This window comes from Mus caroli, unplaced genomic scaffold (assembly GCF_978045245.1).
Source record: "Mus caroli unplaced genomic scaffold, Mus_caroli_1 scaffold_13, whole genome shotgun sequence".
Classification (NCBI taxonomy): Eukaryota; Metazoa; Chordata; class Mammalia; order Rodentia; family Muridae; genus Mus; species Mus caroli.
Genome location: NW_028227268.1, coordinates 70,734,036 through 70,757,924, shown reverse-complemented (window position 1 = coordinate 70,757,924; position 23,889 = coordinate 70,734,036). Strand labels below are relative to the sequence as shown.

The 23,889-nt window shown below is 48.3% G+C and overlaps 1 protein-coding gene and 1 long non-coding RNA gene across 4 annotated transcripts in view; one reads left to right on the top strand and one right to left on the bottom strand.

Annotated features, from left to right (window-relative positions):
* Positions 1-12,448: 12,448 nt before the first annotated feature.
* Positions 12,449-15,417, bottom strand: LOC147001524 (uncharacterized). Of its 2 annotated transcripts, none has more exons than XR_015045068.1 (3): positions 15,316-15,417; positions 13,036-13,316; positions 12,449-12,887 (listed from the first exon to the last, which is right to left on the bottom strand). It is a non-coding gene; the product is annotated as an uncharacterized LOC147001524 (long non-coding RNA). The 2 variants fall into 2 exon arrangements; XR_015045067.1 differs by having other exon boundaries at positions 14,732-15,353.
* Positions 13,859-23,889, top strand: part of Vdac1 (voltage dependent anion channel 1) — a 30,900-nt gene continuing 20,869 nt past the window's right edge. The window contains exon 1 of one of the 2 annotated variants that reach the window (XM_085830028.1): positions 13,859-13,920. The gene's annotated coding sequence lies outside the window, so the exon portion shown is untranslated. Of the gene's footprint in view, positions 13,921-15,357; positions 15,635-23,889 lie in introns of those variants that run through there. The other variant, XM_085830027.1, reaches the window with a different exon arrangement.

Genomic DNA, 23,889 nt, shown 5'->3' with positions numbered 1-23,889 from the left:
TACTGGCCCCACTTTCCTCATCAGGAAATAAGTGCACTGATGCCTGCAGGGAAATGAGAGAACTTTCTTCAAGAGATCACACAGTCTTCCAAGCAAGCAACCTGGGGTGGTGCTGCCACCTCTTGGTGAGTGGGTGGAAGTGCATCCGTGGGCGTGGTTGGCAAGCTATTGCTACCTAGTAAGAGCCTCTCTCTCTCTCTCACTCTCTCTCTCCCTCCCTCCCTCCCTCCCTCCCTCCCTCCCTCTCTCTCTCCCAGGAGTCAGCAGACACAGGGAATTTTATATCAATCATCAGTGATGTTGAGAAGAAACCTGGTCTAGGTTCAATTCGCCCCTTTTCCTGTATCATTATGTATCTCTGACAGGAAAAGGACACCAAGAGCTGACATCACGTCTGGCGACTTGCCCCACAATAGCTGCCCTTGACTAGATTGGTGGGCGTCCCAGAGGCTGTCCCCTCCCCCAAGATTGGCCTCCGTGGAAATCAGGAGGGTGGTGCAGCCAATGGTCGTACCTAGATCCGCCATCTTCCCCGGAGGCCACGCCTCCTCCGCCCTTTCCCCAGTTACAGCTAGGAACATAGCTTCAGTCCGTGAAGTCTACGATTTCCACTTCATCTAATTCATCTGACCCACTGCCACCTTCATCTTAAGCCCGGCTTCCCCGGGACTGTACTTTAGTCTTCCATGACTCTGGCTGCAGTGTTCATGGGGCTGTATTCAGCTGTGTTTGGCTACGCCTAGAATCTTCTATGGGGCTGCTATAGATTACATTCCTGTAGCATTCCTCTTTGGAGGAAAATGGGATGAGGACGCTGCTGGGGGCCTTTCTGCAGCTTCTTTTCTTCTTCTTCTTCTTCTTCTTCTTCTTCTTCTTCTTCTTCTTCTTCTTCTTCTTCTTCTTCTTCTCCTTCTCCTTCTCCTTCTCCTTCTCCTTCTCCTTCTCCTTCTCCTTCTCCTTCTCCTTCTTCTTCTTCTGATGTATTTATTTATTATATGCAAGTACACTGTAGCTGTCTTCAGACATACCAGAAGAGGGCATCAGATCTCATTACAGATGGTTGTGAGCCACCATGTGGTTGCTGGGATTTGAACTCAGGATCTTCAGATGAGCAGTCAGTGCTCTTAACCTTAACCTCTGAGCCATCTCTCCAGCCCTTTTTTCTTCTTCTTAAACATAGTCTCATTGCATAACACTGACTGGGCTAGAACTTGCCATGTAGACCAGGCTAGCCTCAAACTCAGAGATCCAACTGCCTCTGTCTCCTGAGTGCTGGGTTTAAATGTGGGTCCAGTCAGTCTTTATTTTTGTTTTGTTTCGCTTTGCTTTTTTGAGAAAATATTTCACGTGGTCCAGACTTCAACCTTTCTCTGACCTTGAACTCCTGATCATCCTTCCTGTACTCCAGAGTGCCTGGGTCACAGGCGTGTGACACTGTGGCCAGTCTTTACATGCTATTTCTACGGCATTTTGAGCAAAGTCTATCTAATCCTTTGATTATTAGTTTTGCAAGGGCAGCGGTGGCACCCGATTCTCCCATATCCTATTCTGGTTCAGTTCTTAGTGCTGGGGAGCAAGACTTTCAGTGGAAGCTGAGTGAGCGAGGGACATCTGAGGGAGAGGGACATGACAGAAGCTGAGAGATGTCTGGGCATAGGTGTGCTTCCTCCTACCATGCAGGTCCCAGACCCTGAAGAAGGTACAGAGCTGTGGTGGTTTAAATGGGAATGGCTGCTAACAAGGGTGAGCACACACACACACACACACACACACACACACACAATTTCTTTTTGCTGTTGTTGTTTTTGTTTGAGACCATGTGCACATACATTTAGACACATAAATACACACAACAACAATAACAACAACAAAAACCCAGAAACAGGTGCTGGGCCAGTTTCTCTGTGTAGCACTGGCCATCCTGGATCTCTATATGTAGATCAGGCTGGCCCCAAACTTGGAGATCAGTCTGTCTCTGCCTTCTGAGTGCTGGGATTAAAGGCCACCCAGCTTTGACTCATATATTTGAATGCTTGTTCCCTAGCTGGTGGACTGTTTTGGGAAAGAGGAGGCCTAGGTGGAAGAGGCCATGTCATTGGGGGTGGGCTTTGAGCTTTTGAAAGCTTATGCCAGGCCCTGTCTGTCTGTCTGTCTGTCTGTCTGTCTGTCTCTGCCATGTACTTACGGGTTAGGATGCACATCCTCACCTATTGCCCAGTGCCATGCCTACCTGCGGCCACGCTCTCTGCTGTGATGGCCATAGACTTACCCTCTGAAACTGTAAGCAAGGCCCTTGTGTAAGATGCCTTGGTCATGGTGTCTCTCCATAGCAATAGAAAAGTAGCTAAGACAAGGGCTAGTTCATTGTTCCCTCTGAGAGCTGTGTTGAAACCTAACTGCTAAGGTGACTACAGAGGCCATTAGGTCACGAGAACTCTGACCTTGTGAGATGATTAATGCCAGTGCAGCAGGAGCTACATTCTTTAGCTCACCCGACCTTTACCTGTCTATCCTGGGAAGTCCCCGACCATGGGAGGCAGAAGCAGGCAGATCTATGAGTTCAAGGCCACCCTGGTCTACAGAGTGAGTTCCAGGATAGTCAGGGCGAACTGAGAAACCCTATTTCAATATAAATAAATAAATAAATAAATAAATAAATAAATAAATAAATAGCAGCAAACCTGGGAGTAGGAAAGATGGCCCAGCAGTTAGACTGAGTACCACTCCAGCAGAGCCCCCAGGTTCAGTTCCTAGCACTCACTCTGGGCAGCTCACAACAGCCTGTGACTCTAGCTTCAAGGAAGCTGATGCCCTCTTCCAACCGTGTGCACATACATATAGGCACACAGATACACACAACAACAAAAACAACAACAAACATCCAGAAGCAGGTGTTGGGCCAATTAGCTGGCTCAGGGGGTACAAACCACCCACTGACAAGCCTGACAAGCCAGTGTCCCGTCCTTGGGACCCACATGATGGGAGGAGGAACAGAACCAACTTCAGCAAGTTATCTCTGATCTCCACCTGTGCTGTGACTCACACACACACACCTGCACATACTCCCCTGCACACATGCCCCTGCACACACACTAAATTGTTGAGGTTTGGTCTTTTGCTATGTATTGTAATACTAAATACTGGTTCCCAGGGACAAGACAATCTGCACACACACAAGAGATACCATGTAATCTTGCTCCCCAAGCTATCCCTGATTGGTGAATAAAGATGCCTACAGCCTATAACTGGGCAGAAGAGAGATAGGTGGGGTTTGGGTTCCCGGACTTGGAGTCTGAGGAGAGACCACAAGGAGGGAGTCTTAGGTGGAGAGAAGGAAGATACTATGGGATAAGTGAGTCATGAAAACATGGCCTTGAGAGCTGGCCAGCTGGAGTTAAGAGCAGTCCAGATGGAACATGACAAGTTATAACTCGGGGTTATTGGCAGGGAAGTAGATATAAAAGCTTAGAGGGTAGATATCTGCCCAGCTCTCGTGCATTAAAGGCTTATTATAAATATAAAGGTTGTGTGTCTTTTATCTGGGAACTGAATGATCAAAGGCAGGGTAGGAACCCCCAGTTGAGATTGAATACTTACTACAACACTAAATATTTAGAAATACTAATTTATTTTTATCTTATACGCTTGAACATCTTGCCTGCATGTACATAAATGCCCCATGTGTGCACCTAGTCCCCGAAGAGGCCAGAAGAGGGCGCCAGATCCCCTGGAACTGGGGTATAGATGGTTGAGAGTCACCATGTGGATGCTGGGAACAAAATCTGGGTCCACTGCGAGAACAACAAGTGTTTTTAACTGCTGAGCCATTTCTCTAGCCCCATAAAAGAATGTGGCTTGTTGTTGCTGTTATTGTTGTTGTTGGGTTGTTTGGGACAACCTCTCTTCTATGTAGACCAAGCTGGCCTTGCTCAAACTCAGAGATCCACCTGCTTCTGCCTCCCAAGTGATGGGATTAAATACATGTATCTTCACACCCAGCCTTTTTTTTTTTTTTTTTTTAAATATCCTGAAGCTCTCAGAATGGTGGAGCATGCACTTAGGATGCTGAGGCAGGGCAAGGTCTAGTTCAAAGCCACCCTGGATACAGAGGGATCCTTATTCCCAAGATAGGAAAGGAGAAAGGGTTCTGAAATGTCTTTTCACACAGGTTGAGTGTGGTGATGCATGCTTGTAGTCCCGACACTCCAGAGGCAGAAGTATTGCCACAAATTAGAGGCCAACTGAGCCACGCAACTCGGGCCTCAAAAGGCTAAACCACTAGAGGACACCACAGAATGTGGAGCTGAAAGCAGCCACACTCTGACTTTGTTTCCTTTTTTCTTGCTAAGGGGGCACTCTCCTCTGGGCCGGCTGTTCTCAGGGACCTTGAGGGGCTTTGGGGTGTGTGTGTGTGGGGGGGGTTGTGAGTAACGGCAACACTCATGGTAGAAGTGGAGACCCTCAAACAGAGCCATGGTCCACCTGCAGCTACCCAGCCCTCCTCCCAGGCCTCCCAGGCATGAATCCTTTGAGAATCTATTTCTCTTCACCTCTCTTGGCCAAGTTGGCCACAGTGGCAATCTCCTTCAACCCCAGCATCCCAGAGGCAGAGGCAGATAGATCTCTGTGAGTTCAAAGCCATTCTGGGAGTTCTAAACTAGCCAGGGCTATGTACTGAGGTCCTATCTCAAAATTAAATTAAATTAAATTAAATTAAAAAAAAAAAACAAGAGCAAAACAACAACAAAAAAAAACCATTAACAACAAAACACAAAATTGGGACTGTTTTGTGAGACAGGTGCTCAGGCTAGCCTGGGACTCACCTTGAGCTCCTGATTCTCCAGTTTGTACCTCCCAAGTGCTGGGATTATAGGAATGTGCTAGGTTTGTTTGTTTGTTTGTTTTTATGACCGCATCTCATTCTGTTGCCCAGGTTAGCCTGGACTTCCTTATGTCACCCAGGCTGATTTAAATTTCTTTGTAATCTTGCCTCAGTCCTCAGAGCTAGGATTACAGGCATGAGTCACCATACCTGGCTTCAAATTGGGATTTTCTTCAACTGACTTTTCCTCTAGGATACTGCCTTAGTTATTTTTCTATTGCTGTGAAGAGACACTGGGACAAAGACAACTCTTATACAAGAAAACATTTGATTTGTGGATTGCTTACAGTTTTAGATGGTTAGTTTATGATCATGCATGCACTGTAGAAAGCAGACAAGCGTGGTGCTGGAGCAGTAACTGAGAGCTTTATATCCTGATGCTTAGGGCAGCTGGCAGGGAGGGAGGGAGGGAAGGAGAAAGGAGGAGGGGAAGAAAGGAAGAGAGAGAGAATTTCCTGGTTCATCTGTGTCCATAGCTGATTGGTTAGTACCTATTGTCATTTAGAGACTGGGCCAGGCCTGAGTTTTTGAAACCTTAAAGCCTAGCCCCCAGTGGCACAATTCCTCTAATCCTTCCCAAACAAGTTCACTAACTGGGGACCAAGCATTCAAACACTGGGGCCTATGGGGGCCTTTCTCATTCAAACCACCATAGGGACATTGTGTCTCTTAGGGGCTTTGTGGTTTTATTTTCACAGAGGAGAAAATAGAGGCAGGGAGAGCAATGGGGTTCCAGGGGCAGAAGGAAAGGCACAGCCAGGTGTCTGATGATACAAAGTTTCAGCTACACATGTTACATAATTTCCAGAGCTGTACCTGCTGCAGCGTCCATGGTTAACAGTCCAGGGACAGGGACGGCTGCTGTCCTGTCTATTTGATGGGGTTTACAATTTGTAAACCTGGGCATGCTGGTGAGGGAGTTTCTAGAGTGGGTTGATCGAGGAGGGAAGCCCCGTCCTAATGCTGGGTGGCATCTGCTCAGGGGCTTAGCCTACATAAAAAGGAGAGTGAGCTGAGCCACCAACATTCATCTCTCCCTTCTTGCTGACTGCAAATGCCCTGTGACCCACTGCCTCATGTGGCTCTTGTCATGTCTTTGAAAACAAGCAACCCTCTACGTTTCCCTCTGCAGGCTGGGTAGGGAGGGGTCCAGTCTCCTCCAGCTGGGCAGGATCATTTGCCCTGGGATTCTCTTGCTCTGTCTCTGTCTGTCTGTCCACATGTCTGTCCGATAGACTGGCAGATAGAATTATAAAGTTTGTGTTTGGGGCTCTGTGTATGGGGAAAAGGGAGGTGCCCTTGACAGATGCAGCTTTGGCACAGTGACGAGAAAGCTTCAGGGAGGAGCTGGGGGGCGGGGCGGGGTGGGGAGGACTGAGGGAGGGGCTGCTTATGTAAGAGTTGCAGACAGAACTTGTTGGGTGACCCCTAGGTGGCAGAGCTGCTAAGTTTAGACTTGAACCTGAAACTTTTGATCCTGGAAAGGCATCAGAGGCTGGTGTCTTTGGTAAGAAGTGCTGTGTGTGCCCTGAACCTGGGATATGGAGGGGCCTGATGGGTTTGGGGGAAGAAGCTGACGAAGTTATGGCATGTCAGAGCAAGCCCTTAAGGTCAGTTCCCTGCCTCCCTCCTCTAGGGTACTCAGAGTCCAACCGGCTTGTTGATTTATTATCTTTCTACCTGTCACAGTCAAGAAAGTCCTCTCCCCGAGAGGGACAAAGGGCACTGTAGGAAGGGCAAAAAGGATCCCATAGTTGGAGATGCCTAAGCGGATCCAGACTTTGCAGGTAACATTTTGTGTGTGTGTGTGTGTGTGTGTGCAATTTCCACGGAGGCGTAGCAGTAGCAAACCATATCAGAGGCAGTACAGATACTACTGTCAAGATAGGCAACAGGTCACATCCATACCCGCTCTCTCCTGACACCAATTACAAACCCAGGGATCCCTGAGGCCACCCTCACATTTAAGATCACTCCCAGTCACAGGTAAAAGCAACTCAGGAAAGGGTCAAGTGGGCAAGACCAGGAGGCGTCCCAGGGAACTGTCTGCCGTCTCCTGCAGATGGAGTCCCAGCTGGGGCTCACTGCTCTCCAAATGTGCCAACTCACACAGAGCACCATCACACAGAGCAGCATAAAGTGCATATTGGGGTTCCATACTTGCTGCCTGTGAGGCCAACACCAGTCCTTCAGATATTCCAAGGCCCAGCTTCGTAAGCTTGGCTCAAAGCTGGTAACCATGGCAATCTCGTTGATGTAGGCTGTAAGGTCAACTCTCTAAATGAAGATCCGCTCCTAGAACAGCACTTTGTGGAAGCTAAGGGCAAAGGCCAGACCTCCTTGCAGACAAGGTTAAGAACTTTACTTGAGTGTAGATAAATTCAACTTCTGGCCTGCATTTGGCTGCAGAGGCCATTCTTCAGGACTGAAAACCCCCAGGACATGGTTCTCAGCTGTCCCCAAGCACAGACTGTAGAAGGAAGCCCAGGGGACTGGCTGCCTGCTTGCATGCTGTAGTCACCTGTCATACCCTGATGGCATGTTGAACGCCAGATGGGGGATAGCGTCCTGGAAAGGGACAGGGTGGACAAGCCAAAGCCAGCCCTGACCCCAAGGCAGCATCGATTCCAGAAAGGAAGTTAGCAAAGCTGCCATTAGGTATTGAGTTCTATGATGGAAGCAAAAAGCCAAGTTCAAAACAATGTGGAAGGAAGAACCTACCTGTGAATAGGAGTAGAGGAAGCGACCACCTGGTGGAGGATGTGGTCCCGATGGCAGAGTGCTTAGCGTCTAGCATGCAGGAATCCCACAGCACTGGGAGATAGAGGTAGGAAGGTCAGAAGTTCAAACTCATCCTTGGCTACCGAATAGTGAGTTTGAGGGAAGCCTGAGCTACGTGAGATGCAGAGATGCAGTGTCAAAACAAAAAACAAAACACAAAACAAAACAAAACAACAACAGCAGCAACAACAACAACAACAACAAAACAAAAACAACCTTTAATCCTAGCACTCAGGAAGAAGATATAGATGGGTCTCTTTGAGTTCAAGGCCAGCCTGGTCTACATTGTGAATTCTGTAACAGCTAGGGCTACATAGTGAGACTATGTCTAAAAACAACAAAATTCCCCCCAAAACAAGAATCAAGTGATGCTTGTTCAAGTCTTCTTTGTTTTTTTGTTTGTTTGTTTGTTTGTTTTGTTTTGTTTTGTTTTTTCCAAGACAGGGTTTCTCTGTATAGCCCTGGCTGTCCTGGAACTCACTTTGTAGACCAGGCTGGCCTCAAACTCAGAAATCTGCCTGCTTCTGCCTCCCGAGTGTTGGGAGTGCACCACCATGCCCGGCACTTGTTCAAGTCTTAAGGAGTTGGGTTGTTAAGTCAAAGGACAGAGGCAGGTACAGCTTTGCCCCAGGGCAAACCCCATGTATCTGTTCACTTGTGCAGCCTGAGGAGACAATGCTATCTCTTGCAGTAGTAGGGTATCTTAGCCAATGATATCTCTCTCTCTCTCTCTCTCTCTCTCTCTTACACACACACACACACACACACACACACACACACACACACACACACACGCTGAGCAGAGAAACTCTGGCTTCTTTCCCACTTAAGGTCTCCGGTAGAAAGGTAGCCTCTGACAATTTCACTTTCCACACTCCAGTCCAAATTGGAGAGCCTCTCACAGCTGCCAGGGCAGGCAGATAAGTTTGCCACTCAATAGCAGGAACGACTGCACTTACTCCAAACCCAATCATTCCAGTGCAGCAAATGGAGAAAGAGCCTCTGCCTTTATTAAGATTTTTTTAAAAACTTATTTTATTTTTTTTGAATGTAGCCCTGGCTGTCCTGGAACTCACTATGTAGTCCAGGCTGGCCTCAAACTCACAGAGATCCTCCTGCCTCTGCCTCCCGAGTGTGCTGGGAATATAGGCGTGCACCACCACGCCCAGCTAAGAAGAGATTCTAAAATACAAGTGTGTGTCTGTGTGTCTATGCCCATGAGTGCAGTGCCTGCTGAGGTCTGAAGACTGAAGCTCAAGATACAGGGACATGGGACACAGGTGGTGGGATGCAGACGAGGGTCTTCTAGAAGGGCAGAAAAGGTACTTAACTGGTACCTTCAGCCTCCTGTCCCGGATTTGAGACAGGGTCTCACTCTGTAGCACAGGCTGGCCCACACCCATAGAGGCAGGGAGAGCAATGGGGTTCCAGGAGCAGAGGGAAAGGCACAGGGAGGTGTCTGATGATACAAAGTTTCAGCTACATATGTTACATAATTTCCAGAGCTGTACCTGCTGCAGCGTCCATGGATAACAGTCCCGGGACAGGGACGGCTGCTGTCCTGTCTATTTGATGGGGTTTACAATTTGTAAACCTGGGCATGCTGGTGAGGGAGTTTCTAGAGTGGGTTGATTGAGGAGGGAAGCCCCGCCCTAATGCTAGGTGGCATCTGCTCAGGGGCTTAGCCTACATAAAAAGGAGAGTGAGCTGAGCCACCAACATTCATCTCTCCCTTCTTGCTGACTGCGAATGCCCTGTGACCCACTGCCTCATGTGGCTCTTGTCATGTCTTTCCTGTTATGATGGCCTGCCTTCTCAACTCCCAAGCCAAAATAACCCTGTCCTTCCTTGAGTCGCTTTCGTCGGACACCGTGTCTCAGTAAGAAGAGCAGTTACTCATACAATGGTGGATTGTAAGTTTAAGTTAGATGTGAAGACAGACTTTTTTTTCCTTTTGTTTTGTTTTATTGTTTTGTTTTGTTGGTTTTGAAGACAAAGTTTCTGTGTATAGCCCTGGAACTTGCTCTGTAGACCCATCTGACCTGGAACTCAGAGTTCTGCCTGCTTCTGCCTCCTGAGTGCTGGGATTAAAGGAGTGTGCCACCACTGCCCCGCTTGCTTTGGTTTTCTGAGACAGGGCCTTGCTCTGCAGCTCTAGGCTGGTCTTAAACATAAAATCTTGTAGCTTCCCTCATGCACACACACACTGCCACTTATATAACTATTATAATTATATTATAATTTTTTAAAGTTTCTAAAAGCAGATGGTAGACAAGATGGCTCAGTGGTTAAGAGCATTTGCTGCTCTTATAGAGGACTATGGTTCAGTTCCCAGCACTCTCCGGGAGGCACACAATGATCCTTAACTCGTTTCAGGGGATCTAGCGCCCTCTTCTGGCCTCCATGGTCAATGCATGCACATGGTACACAGTCATCTATGCAGGCAAAACACTTATCACATAAAATAACAATAACATATAAATCTCCTTTTAAAAAGTCAGGAGAGGGGCTGGAGAGATGGCTCAGAGGTTAAGAGCACCGGACTGCTCTTTCAGAGGTCCTGAGTTCAATTCCCAGCAACCACATGGTGACTTACAACCATCTGTAATGGGATCCGATGCCCTCTTCTGGTGTGTCTTTAGACAGCTACAGTGTACTCATATACATTAAATAAATAAACAAACAAACAAATAAATAAATCTTTTTTAAAAAGAAGGCCAGGAGAGATTGGTTAGTGGGTAGAGATGCTTGCTATGGGAGCCTAACTAGTCTTTGGAACCTAGAGAAGTAAACTGACTCCATATAATCTCTCACTGTAGCCCCCTCCCCTAATAATAATTAAAGAAATTGTTTTTCAAAAGATTTCTTTAGTTTTATGTTATGTGTATGAATGCTTGCCTGCATGTATGTAGATGTACCACATACTTGCCTGGTACCCTCAGAGGCCAGAAGAGTGTTAGATTACATGGAGCTGAAATTACAGGTGTTTATGAGCCAATATGTGGGTGCTGGGTCCTCTGCAAGAGCAGCCAGAGTTCTTAATGGCTGAGCAATCTTTCTTTCTTGTCCCTAAGATCAGTCATTGCAAGGGAATGTAGGGATGTGGCTGGCATCTGTACAGCTTGTTGATGGAGATAGATGGTTTCCTGGGTATTTGTATCTAATGTCATGGAAATCTATATATTAAACATGTATAGCTTTTAATATGCCAACCACACTTCAGGAAAACAATTTATTCTTATTTTGTATTATTTATGTATATACATGTGTGTGTGTAGGGGTTGTGAATGTGTGTCACATGGGTACAGATACCTACAGAGACCAGAAGAGGGCATTAGATCCTCTCCAGCTGGATGACAGGTGGGTGTGAGCTGCCTGAAGTGTGTGTGTGTGTGTGTGTGTGTGTGTGTGTGTGTGTGTAACTGAACTCAGGTCCTCTGGCAGAGCAGGAAGTGCTCTTAACTACTGAGCCATCTTCAGCCCCAAGAAAATAGATTTAAAAAAAAAATCTCTTTAATCCCAGCACTTGGGAGGCAGAGGCAGGAGAATTTCTGAGTTCGAGGCCAGCCTGGTCTACAGAGTGAGTTCCAGGACAGCCAGGGCTACACAGAGAAGCCCTATCTCAAAAAACCAAAAACCAAACCAAACCAAAACCAAACCAAAACAAACAAACAAAAAATCCTGCTAGCCTTGAATCCTAGGACTCAGGAGGTAGAGGCAGGAGGATTTTTATGAGTTGAGGCCAGCCTGGTCTGTCTATATAGTGAGTTCCAGGCAGCCAGGAGTATAGAGAGAGACCCTGTCTCAAGAAACCAAAGTGAGTGGAGATATACCCTTGTGGTTAAGAGCACTGATTGCTCTTGCCAAGGACCTGAGTTCAATCCCTAACACCCACATGTTGGTTCATAATTCTTAACACTTGCATGATAGTTCACAACCATCCAGAGCTCTGAGGGATCCAACGCCTTCTTCTGACCTGCAGGGGCACCAGGCATGCATGTTGCACACAGACATAAAGGCAACATCCTTAGTGTAAAAGAAGTAAGTCTTTTTTAAAAAATAATTTTTGCTGGGGATGATGGTACATACCCATAATCTTAACAGTTAGGAGGTTGAGGCAGGAGGATCACGATGAGTTACTCGCCTCCAGCTACATACCAAGACTATGCCTTAGAGAATGAATATACTCACAGGGCCCCGTGTATAGGATGGGCATCGCTCGCCCTTGTTGGGCCTGCTCTAACTTGCCAGCAGTCAGTACTGTGGTTCCAGTAATGTGGAGAGCGTTATAATTGCTCCCGTTAACTTTATGAATGAAGATTTCCTCATAGGAAGCCTCTAAGACACTTTAGCAGGCTGAAGATGATGGGGGTGGGTCAGGACCGAGGGCCATTTTGTTCCCTCAGTCCCCAGGACTCACATGGAAAAGGGAAAGAACTGATCCCTGCAAGCTGGTTTTTAACCTGTGCACACATAAACAAAAACTTAAAATATAATTTTTTAAAAGAAGACCTAGGGCTGGCAAGATGGCTCAGTGGTTAAGAGCGCTGACTGCTCTTCCGAAGGTCCAGAGTTCAAATCCCAGCAACCACATGGTGGCTCACAACCATCCGTAACGAAATCTGATTCCCTCTTCTGGAATATCTGAGAACAGTTACAGTGTACTTACATATAATAAATAAATAAATCTTAAAAAAAAAAAGAAGAAGACCTAGTATAAGAAAGAACTTCCCTAAGGTGAAGAAAAAAAATACTTTTTTTTTTTTTTTTGGAGACAGGGTTTCAGGTAACCTAGGCTGGGTTTGAGGTCATTATGTAGCCAAGGATACAGTAAACTTCTGATCCAGCCTCTGAAATAAAATAGTCTCACACTCATAGACCATTTCATTATTAAGAGAAAACTGCATCCTCTCTGGATGGTTTACTTTGTTGTGTGCAAAGGAAGACTGCAACTGATTTTGCACCTAAAAGAAAATACAATGTAAATAAATTAGGCAAAAAGAAAGAAAGGAAGAAAGCAAGCAAGCAACCCATTACTCAGGTAGCTGGCAAACAGCAGGAGAGGCCAGATGCAGGTGCACACTAGCTGCACAGCTAATCTTAACCCTATCGTTGGTTTTAGTCTATTTTCACAGCTAGAGAACTCCAGGGTCTCAGTGATTCCTCCGTAGAGTCAGGGGAAAGAGAGCAGGAGGACTATGTCACTTGTCAGCTCCAACGAAGCCTGTGCATGAGACAAAAGCGAAATAGGGTCACTTATCCCAACAGACCTATGGTCAGGACAAAAGTGACATAGGGATCTCTTATCCCCAACAGAACTATGGTCAGGACTGGCCCATCCCCACAAGTCAACAAGACATCTCTGGACTCACATGGAACTGAAGTAGCTCTGGGGACCCCAAACTCAGGAGGGGGGTCCATGAGGAAATGAGCCCAAAGCGTCTTGCAACTGCACAGTGTTCTGCTTGCTTTTCTGGGCCAACAGAGATGCAAGCCTGCCCGAGGAGCTTGCAGACTCAGGGCATCCTGCTGTTTTCCCTAAAGCTTCTGGATTTCTTAATTTGAATCTGCAAGTAAGAACCCGACTGGCCAGGCTTGGATCAGGTTTTCTGTCTCAGGCCAATCAGCTTTGGCAGGCTCCGTGGAGGGGAGGCTGGGCAGAAAAAAAAAAAAAAAAAAAAAGGGTGACTTGCTTTTCCCTTCCCTGCAGGCTGTGACCGGGAAGAAAGATCAATGAATAACATTGCTGGTGCACTTTGATTCCAATCCCAGGGGCTCCCAGGTCTCCTCCTATTCTGGCTGTTTTTCTTTGCCTTTCTTGTGTGGCTAATTCTTTGGATTAAAAAACCTTCCCTTCTGGAAGGAAAGAGATTCATAAAAGTCAGGTTCAGTCCTCAGCACTAGAAAGTTAAAAACAAACAAACAAACAAACAAAACCCAAAACATACATGGCTTGGGAAGTTCAGCTATCAGACTCACGAGGTCCCTCTAGTCAACAGTTGCTGGAGATGGAACTCTTGAGCTGCTGGTAAGTCATGCACTGGCCCAGGGATGCATGCAAGGTTTTGTTAGTTGGGGGCCTTTAGGGTGATCTTTTTAGCTACCTTGAGTTACCTTGTAAATAAATTAAACACACTCCCTGGCTTGCCAAGTAGACTTTGGGTGGAATTCTTTAATCTGTCATCTGTGCCTTCTCTACAGCAAATAGCTGTCTGTCTCCCCAGGAAAAGTGACACAAGCCACTCACTGAGACTTAGGTAAGTGCCTTACCAGTCCTCTGCATCTCCATTCATTTTAAACTAATACCAAGACTCCCAGGGCGAAGTTCCGAGGAGCCAGACTTTCTGCCCACTCACGACACATAGCCCTGGGCATCAGGGCTCAGGGTCAAGTGTAAGATTCTTGGAGACAAATCTTGTGTCCCCAGGTCTCGTCCTTCCTACTCTGCCTCCCGTATGCCCCTGTGACTCAGCAGCTTTCCCTGCCTGGTTTTTACTCCGGGAATGGGCTGGGCGTTTGTTGCCAGGTAGATAGAGCTGTAGACTTGGGAAGCTATGGCTTGAACTCAGGTTCTTTCTAATGCAAAGCAAGCCCTGTACCAAGGAGCTGTCTGTCTGACTACATTCTATTTTGAAGGGTTTTCCCTCATAGTCTTAACTAGATTTGGGCTTAGGCCCCCTCACATTCCCTCTCCTCGGCCTCTCTCTCTCTTCGTTCCCTTTATTTATTTATTTATTTTTGGTTTTTCGAGACAGGGTTTCTCAGTATAGCCCTGGCTGTCCTGGAACTCACTTTGTAGACCAGGCTGGCCTCGAACTCACAAATCCTCCTGCCTCTGCCTCCCCAGTGCTGGGATTAAAGGCGTGCGCCACCACGCCTCTTCGTTCCCTAATTTCAGCCCATGGAACAGCATTTTAAATCTAGAGTGGCTGCCGATGCCCAACTGTCTTGTTCAGCCGCAGCAGGTTGTGAGCAACCACCTGGCGTCTCCTCTACTGAACCCTAAATGCCCGGATTCTCCTCGGATGTCTGTTAGTAGAAGGCAAAGGGTGTGAAGTCTTCACTCACATGTGATTTCACAAACTCTCCAAGCCTGATTTGGTTAGTCTTGGTGTGGCACGCTCAACAGGGCAGGAGGCCACGTGCTCAGGCTGGGAAAAAGTGACCGCCCGCTCTACACTGCAGGAAAGCAGACATCCAGAACCCGCGTGACCTCCTCACGTAGCGAGACTCAGCAGTCTCACAAACCCACTTTGTCTTTTTTAATTTCTTAAATGCTTGGGAAATGGCGGAAAGAGGCTTTGACAACCAGGGAGGATTGCACGCAAATTTGCAGTGCGGAGCCGGCTCTCGGGAGAGTTTAATTTGCAATTGATTCGCTGACGCACGCGGGCGTGTCGCAGGCTCCGGAAACCAAGGTTGGAGCAGAGGGGACAGTAGCCGCTCTGCCCTATACAGCGCCACTTCCAGAGCCCAGTGTCCCCACTGGGCCTCCGAGTGACTCGCAGCCTCGTCGACTCCGGCGATACTATCCGCTGAGGTCCCTAGGCCACCGCTCTGTGTGCCGGAAGCTCCCCTCCCCCTCTTCCCAAATGCTTCCAGCAGCCTAGAGGCTGCAACAGTGACCCGCGTGTCCCCGCGCACGCACACACCTCACGCACGTCAGACCCACGCCTCCCTATCGCCCCGTGCCAGAGTGCACGCAGGCCTTTACGCGCGGCCACACATGATCACAGAGCCGCAGAGGGCGAGAGCGCCGCTCGCGAGTGGGAAGAAGACCCCGGGACTGGTCTGGGCGCTGTCCGGGGTGGAGCCGAGGGCGGAGCTTCGGGGTCCGGCGCGCAGAGCTGGGGCGTGTCCGCGCCGCCGCGATCTGCGCCGCTCCGCCCTCGGCCCGTTCGCTGCGCTCCCAGCCTCCTCGCCGCAACCCCCGCCGTAGCTGCCGCTGCTCCCGCCGTCACCGCCTCCGAGGTAGGCGCAGCGGAAAGGGCCTGGGCTATGCCTGAGTCCCCAGGGCCTCGGGTCGCGCTCCTGGGAAGTCGCCAGGGAGGCGATCGAGGGAGGTTCGGGCGAGGGCGCTGGGCCTAAGAGCTTGGCCCCGGGAAGGGTGAACCAGGGACGGTCATTGCGGGCCTGGAGGGGCAGCGGGCTTGTAGGGGAGGCCTGGAGGGCGGGCGCAGAGTGGATCTCCCAGATCCTAGCTCGAGCGTTCAGAGCACCTGCATTTGGAAGCCAGGGGCGGTTCGAACTTGCGAGGGGCGGAAGGGCAAGGGCGGCCGCGTGGAGGCCCGGCGGGCCGCGGGTCTAGGTGACCTTCCCGGCGGCGCCCTCTGGCTCTAGATTCCGTCAGCGTGGATCTGGTAGAGACCCTCCCACGGCCCAAGACCTTCCCCGCCAGTCCCAAGGGCCTGTGCAGACCCAGCTTCCTCCGCCGAGAGGACGAACTCCAGGCACGGCCATGCCCTGGATCCCCCAGCCCCTACACGCCCTAGCCGGCCCACGCCCGGAGTAGGTGGCGCCGGGTCCCTCCCGCGCATGCCAGTGTCTTCCCGGGCGGAACGGGCTGCCCTGAGTGGACTTAGGCCGCAGGAACAGGGACCTGGGCCTGGACTAAAAGCGAGACCCCATAGGGAGCCATATGCCTGGCCTCCTTGGCCTCGGGGATGGGACGGATTCTGTGTCCTGTGTCGTCAAATGCAACTGTGCGTTCTGGAAACTGTTTTCAGGGCCTGACATCAGATTGGAGGCCCGCAACTCTACACGGTTTGTCCAAGGTCACACTGATAGGAAGATTTAAAACTTCAATCTTCTCATCTGCGAAATAGGAGCAATTATATACACTTCACTGAGTTTGGGGGAAAGAATAAAATGATCCGATTAACACGAAGCCTTGGGGCATGCACAAGGACACCTTAGAAACCTTGACACTTACCTAGAAGACCTAGGAGCTTTTGGGGGAGGGTTGAACTCATCCTGCACAGACTTTTTTTTTTTTTTTTTTTCCCACATGGTGTACTGGAAGGGACTCCATGAATATACAGGCGTATTATTTTAATGCCATTATTACTAATGTCAGAAGCAAGCATTTGTGCAGCACCAGGTATTGAGTCATTGGAGAATAATTGACAAGACACTGTCAGTTTGCAGATTGACAGCTGTCAGGCTGGAGCACTAAATCTGACTGCAGACCCAGAATGCAGGAAGAGTGTGGGCTTAGCTCAGGTGTGTGCTGTCCAAAGCTCCTCTTTCCTTGACCAGAGATATAGGTGAGGGGCTTAACTCCGGCTTGTTTACTAGCAAGCCAGGCATAACTGCGGAGGGCCTGCCTGCTTTTCTCGGGACTGACAAAACTGTAGGGCCAAACTCAGGCTTGTCTTCAGGGACTCGGGTGGGAACACTTGGCACACATTAGGTGGCTAAGAAAGGTCTGTGGGGTAAATTCATTTTTTAAAAATGTCTATTTAATGTGTGCATGCTTGTGCCTATGTGAGTTTATGTACATACATGCAGGTGACCTCAGTCCAGAAGAGGGTGTTGGATCCCCTGAGCTGGAGTTATAGGTGGTTGTGAGACGCCCCACGTGGGTCTGGGAATCGAACCTGGGTCTTGTGCAAAAGCAGTAAGCACTTTTTTTTTTTTTTGCTTTTGTTTTTGTTTTTTCAAGAGAGGGCTTCTCAGTTATAGCCCTGGCTGTCAGCAATAAGCACTTTTTTTTTTTTAAGATTTATTTATTATTTTATGTAAGTACACTGTAGCTGTCTTCAGACACTCCAGAAGAGGGCGTCAGATCTCATTACGGATGGTTGTGAGCCACCGTGTGGTTGCTGGGATTTGAATTCAGGACCTTCAGAAGAGCAGTCAGTGCTCTTAACCATTGAGCCATCTCTCCCACCACAGCAGTAAGCACTCTTAACCCCTGAGCTCTCTCTCCATTTTTTTTTTTCTTTCATACCACTCTTAACTACCCAGGCATGGTAGGTCACATTACATCGTGGACTCTTAAAACACCCATTAGATGACCTTGACAGCTCACTCACTTCTAGAAGCTATCCTGTCCTAGCCGAGTCATAGATGTCATAAGAGCTGTAACTGTACATACTCACCTACAGCAGTAGTCATGAGAGACGAGAAGCAGCAACTCCTTTAGCATTCTACAACTTCCCAAGTCCTGGGGGAACTTGTCCAACTGGTGTTTCTGGGCTTGAAGCTAGAGAGTGATATGGGTGGATGGGATTCTGGCCAAAGCTGTGGGGCCTGTTGCTTCTTCCCTTTCTGACAGGTGTGGGGGTATGACAGCTCGAGTCAGGTGCCAGTCCCCAGTTGTAGTAGTGGGTGCTCACAGCTGATTCGTTTTATTTCTGGTTTCTAGAATGAGGCTTTGGACAGGGGCTGTCTGGGGCCATGCGGTCCTCATGCTGGACCTGAGCCCCTAGGATTCCAGAAAGGATGTACTGTGATTGTAGCTTTGCGCTTTCCCCGGGTTCCTTTGGTACCTGAAAGGATGACAGAGGCATGCTTAGTTAGACCTGGGTATGGGTCTCCATTCTGCTGTTAAGTCACAGCATGTGAGCACTTTACTTAGGGCTGAGCTAGAAAAAGCTCCAGAGGGCAGCCTGGGCTCTCAGTTCTGATCTAACTGACAAGAGCCAGAGTCTAGCTCAGGTGAAATAGCTTTCTCGTGTCTTAGTTCCTCTCTTATAATGTGGTGGTTCTATTTATTTATTTATTTATTTATTTTGGCTTCTGTTTTAAAAAAATTGTTTGGAGGTGGCTAGCACATGTGGAGGTCAGAGGTCAACTTCTGGTCTTCCTGTCTCCACTCAGGCCTTGGGAATCACCTGGATCTGCAGTAGAAATGTGACTGTCAGTGCTGGCCATTCTGGTGTTCTGCGGCCCTGCTGTGTACACTTGGTGCTTGGGCACCAGTCCCCTGCTAGTATCCCCACAATGCACTGCTGCTGTGTTCTGAGGAACCCATAGGTGTGAGTGCCTCTGTACAGCAGAAGTTACCAACTGGTTGGGAAAGGAGAGAGGTAGCTGCTGTGGGCCATCTGTAGTGGACGGTGCTCGTAGAAATCATTTGCCCTGGGGTGAGATGGGAGGTATTTTTCCAGGACCTGGCCAGACAGTATCCGGCTAAACAATACCTCTCTATGGGTGGGGAGGACTCTGGACCCTGTGGTTCAGGGTGAGCCTCTGACAAGATGCTCAGAAACCATTATTATAATAGTAAATATACAAGACCGGAGCTTGGTTAGATTCCCTAGCCATAAATGTAGCAACGGAAACTGTCTATTGGACTGCCTTGCGTGGGACTTAGTAGAACGCTAGCCCAGCATACAGGAAGCCCTGGATTCTACCTTCAACACTGCAGAAACTCAGTGTGGTGGGTCACACTCTCAGAGGTGGAGGCAGGAGGATCAAGTTCAAGGTCATCCTCTGGACATAGTGAGTTTGAGACATTAGATCCTGTTTCAAAGCCAAACCAAACTGGCTAGTGGTGCACACCTTTAATCCTGGTACTTGGCGGGGTGGGGCAAGGGGAGGGCACAGAGGCAGACAGATCTCTGTGAGTTTGAGACCAGCCTGGTCTACAAAGTTTCAGGACAGCCAGGGCTACACAGAGAAACCCTGTCTTGAAAAACGAAGAACCAACCAACCAAAGAAACCAAACTTATTATTTATTTGTCTGCTCATCTCAGATGATAAGTTGACCTGTCATCTTAATAGAATTCTACTTGTGTTTGTTTCATGGCTTCTGCATGTACCATTGGCAGTATTAAGGGATGTATACCAAGGGGAATTGGGTCAGAGAGACTGACTTTGGGGTCTTTAACTTGGAAAGGGAGTAGGATATAGACCCATATGTCCTTGATTCCCAAGGCTGAGCACTTCCCAAGTCTGAGCACTTAAAGAAAGCGCTGACTGTGTTAACCCCCTATGCCTTGTGGTACCTGGGCTATCCTGGAGCTCTGGTGTGCCTGGCTGGACCCTAGACCCTAGAGTGCTGCTGGCTGCCTGCATGGCCTTCTCTCCACAGGTGGGTGAGGGAGAGAAGGCAGGCTGCCTTGAGTCAACCACAGCCTCCACAGCCTTATAGAAGGCTGTGCTGCTGCTGGTGGCCCAGCTTCCAGAGGGTTTTAAAATAGAAGCAGAGCCTGGAAAGCCAGACTGTCCCCCTGTGAGATTCTGTGGAGGGGGGAGGGGAAGGCAGCTGCTTTGGGAACTCAGCCTGCTTCCAGAGCAGAGGGCCACTGCCTTGCCAGCATCTGGAACCAGCGACTGTTCCCTGGGCTGCCTTTGCTTGAAAAGAGCGCACTGGTGTGTGTGTGCCTGTGTGTGTCTGTGTGTGCCTGTGTTTATGTCTGTCTGTGGTGCAGGGAAGCTCCTGAACTGAGCCTGCTTTCTGCTAAGAGGTTGATTTTTGCCCCTGGTCCCTAGGGTTGGAGAAGTGGTTGATTTTGCTGTAATCTATCATGACCTCTTTTTTATTTGTTATTTTTATTTTTTAGATATATTTGTTCATTTTATGTATATGAGTACAATGTAGCTGCCTTTAGACGTACCAGAAGAGGGAATTGTATACATTACAGATGGTTGTGAGCCACCATGTGGTTGCTGGGAGTTGAACTCAGGACCTCAGGAAGAGCAGTCAGTGCTCTTAACCTCTGAGTCATCCCTCCAGCCCCCAACCTCTTTATTTCTTTATATGTATAAGGGTTTTCCCTGTACATATGTATGCATATCATGCTCATGTAGTGCCCACAGGGTCCAGAAGAAAGCATCCATCAGATCCCCTTTAACTGGAGTTAGAGATTATTTTGAGCCCCTGTGTGGATGCAGGAAGCAAACCTGGGTCCTCTGCAAAAGCAGCCAGTGCTCTTAATGGCTGAACCATCTCTCCATCCCCTTGATACCTCTTTTGTTTGCGGGTCAATTTTTTTTTGCCCTGGCAAACCATCCAAAACTGTTGGAGAAAGCGCAGAACCAAAAGTTTTCCCATGATTCCCTGACCTGGGATGGTGATGCTAATATTTGGTGGCTTTGGCTCCTGACAGTAGCTATGTACTGTTAACCGGTTATTCATGCAGCGCAATAAGGAAGTCGCTTTCGGGTGTAGGGTACCTGAGAAAGGGTGGGCTCTGGGTCACACCCAGGGGCTCTTCTGCCAAGTTGATGACTCCTCCATCATCATCTGTAGTTACCTGGATGGTCTGAGAGATGCCACGGCAGGTGGCTCCGGATCTTTGGGAAGTGGTCTTGTTTCCCCTTTGCTTTTGGAGATGGGGGTCTGAGCTCACTGCGGGTGTTTCCAGTGTTGAGGAGACTCTACTTCCTGGTTAGGTGTGAGACCTGTGTTAGCGCCTGTGTTAGCTTGGGGTTCCGGTGGGTGCACAGTACCGAGTGAGGCTAATCTCTTTTGTAGTCCATTGCCATCCTCCCTCAGGCTGCTTGACAGCTGCCCTGGCAGTTTTTATACACATGGAAGTTAAGGAGCTTTGCCCTGTTCTTTGCCTTCTGGGCGGAGTGGCCCAGATGTTCGTGGTTGCTTGGGAGAGGAATGTGCCCCTATAGGCCTTGCCCAGTGATAGGGCTACCGTCTCAGTTTGAATCAGTCCTTAGAACCAGTATGGACACTGTCCAGACAACTTTTCCTTCCTGTATCTTAAAATATTAGTCTTATGTCAATGGGTGTTTTGTCTGCTTGTGTGTATATATACCATGTGTATGTCTGGTGTCCTCAAAGGGGATTGGACCTCCTGGAACAGGAGTTACAGATGGTTGTCAGCCACCACATAGGTGCTGGGAATTGAACCCTGGCCCTTTGGAAAAGCAGCTATTGCTTTAAACCAACTACCATTTCTCCAGTTCTTTCTCTTAAAAAATACTTTATGTGTACATATGTGCACTACATGTGTGCAGTGCCCGAGAAGCCAGAGGAGTGCATTGAGCTCCTGGAGCTGGAAACCCAACCCTGGTCCTGAGACGAGTGGGCAGTGCCCTTAGTTAGCCTCGGAGCCATCTCTCCAGCCCTCTGGTGTCTTGACTGTGATGACATGTTGGAAGGTTGCTGACTTCCAATGTTTTCTGCTCTTCACAACACTATTTCAATAATGAAGTAGAATAAAAAATGGAAACCACATCTGAATTCCGCATCTACTTTCCCCAAACCACATTTCTCCCCGAGGCAGCCATCCTGCCCAGATGGGGCCCCTCTTTCCTGATTTCACCCACTTACTTACAAGTTCCTGAATGGATAAAGGACCCACTAATTATGCGGAATTAGAAATTTCCCTGGCATGTTCTTTTCTTTTCTCTCCTTTTCTTTTCTTTCTTTTTAAAAATATTTATTTTTACTTTTTTTAAAATTAGGTACTTTCTTCATTCACATCTCCAGTGCTATCCCAAAAGTGCCCCCCCCCCCCCCCCCACACACACACACTTCCCGGCCCTGGCGTTCCCCTGCACTGAGGCATATAAAGTCTTCATGACCAATGGGCCTCTCTTTCCACTGATGGCCTTATTTTTACTTTTTGAGGCAGTGTCTCACTATGCAGCTATGGCTGGCCTTGAACTCACAGAGATCTGCCCTCCTCTGCCTCCTGGGAGTTGGGATTTTAAAGGCCTGCACCACAACACCCAGCTTGGCTTTCTCTTTTCATTCGGTGGTACATAATGTTCTATGTTCTCATATATAAATTCATCACTGTTAATTGTGTTGAGATAGACTCATAACCCAGGCTATTCATTCCCTGTGTGGCCAACAATGACCTTGAACTTTTGGTCCTCCAGCCTCGTCCTAAGCGCTGGAATTTCAAGTTTTCCGCCCTGGTACCCATCTCCCCTCATTGCTTTTGATGACTCTTTGGTGATCCTTAATTTGTTACTATCCTGCTTTTTTTGGTTTCTTCGTTTTTCTAATGATGGGCATATTGGCCACATCTAGGTTTGTGTGACACAGGCGATGGGGTAGAGAATATGTTCTGTAGGTTTTTTGGTGCCTAGAACACTTAGTACGTGGGGTTCCTAGGAGTAAGATTAATGCTGAATTAATTGTTTATCAATTGTTCTCTAAAAAAAGTAGACTGTATTCACATTCCGTTTCCTGACATTTTTCCAGTCTTGGGGTCGTCAGTGTACAGCAGCTCCTGGAATAAAACCCATAGCTGGTTTTAAGGCCTGAAGCACCCAGGATACCCCCCCCCCCCCAGAGGTCCCTCAGCCTGGGCTCAGCTCTTTCCTAGGGGGCTTGCTGCTCTGGGGACTCCTGGTCTGCTCTGCTCTGCTCCGGCTTGCCAGCTGCCTCTCGGGGGAAGCGCCTACTTCCTGGTTACATTGTAATTTACTTGTTCCTATTGTCAGACACCAAGTTTCTACTTTCCTCTTTTTGTTACAATGATACTTTTTTTTTTTTTTAACTAAGTCGGGCTGTGGCCTGAGTCCTGGTTCATCTAGAACTCACCTTCTGGACTATCCCTGTTTGTCTTTCACTCTTTTTCTTCTCTTAAATTTTATGTATATGAACATTTTGCATGTGTGTACTCTGAGCCATCTCTCTAGCTCCTCCTCTCCACTGTTTTTTGTTTTTGTTTTTGTTTTTTTTTTTTGAGACAGGTGTCTTACGTCGCATAGGCTGGCTTCGAACTCACTATGTAGCCAGTGATGACTTAGAACTTCTGGTCTTCTTGCCTCTCTCTCCTGCAGGCTGGGATTATTGTCATATGCTACCAAGCCTGGTTTATGCAATGCAGTGATAGTACTCAAGGCTCTGTGCATGCTAAGCAAGCATTATACCAACGGAGACTCACCCACCCTCAGCTAAGCAAGCATTATACCAACGGAGACTCACCCACCCTCAGCCTCTGAAACTGCTGCAGCAAAGAGCACGAAGCAAACCCAGCTTGCAGTGATGCTTTGGGAGGGCTGCTGAGATAGCTCAGCAGTTAAAGGCACTTGCTGCCAGGTCTGAAGTTCTCGGAATCTATATGGTGGAAGGAGAGAACTAACTCCTGTATGGTGTCCTCTGACCCTCACAGGTGCACCACGGTACACACAGGCTCACTACATACACGTAATTAAAGATATAAGATGTGATACTCACTGCATAGTAACTCATGAATGCCCATCATGTGCTGGGCCTTGACTTCTTTATAGACATTTGGGTAAACATATGCTTGATGGGCTCTGAGGAGCTTTGAGTTCAGGGGGTGTATGGTGGGAGGAGG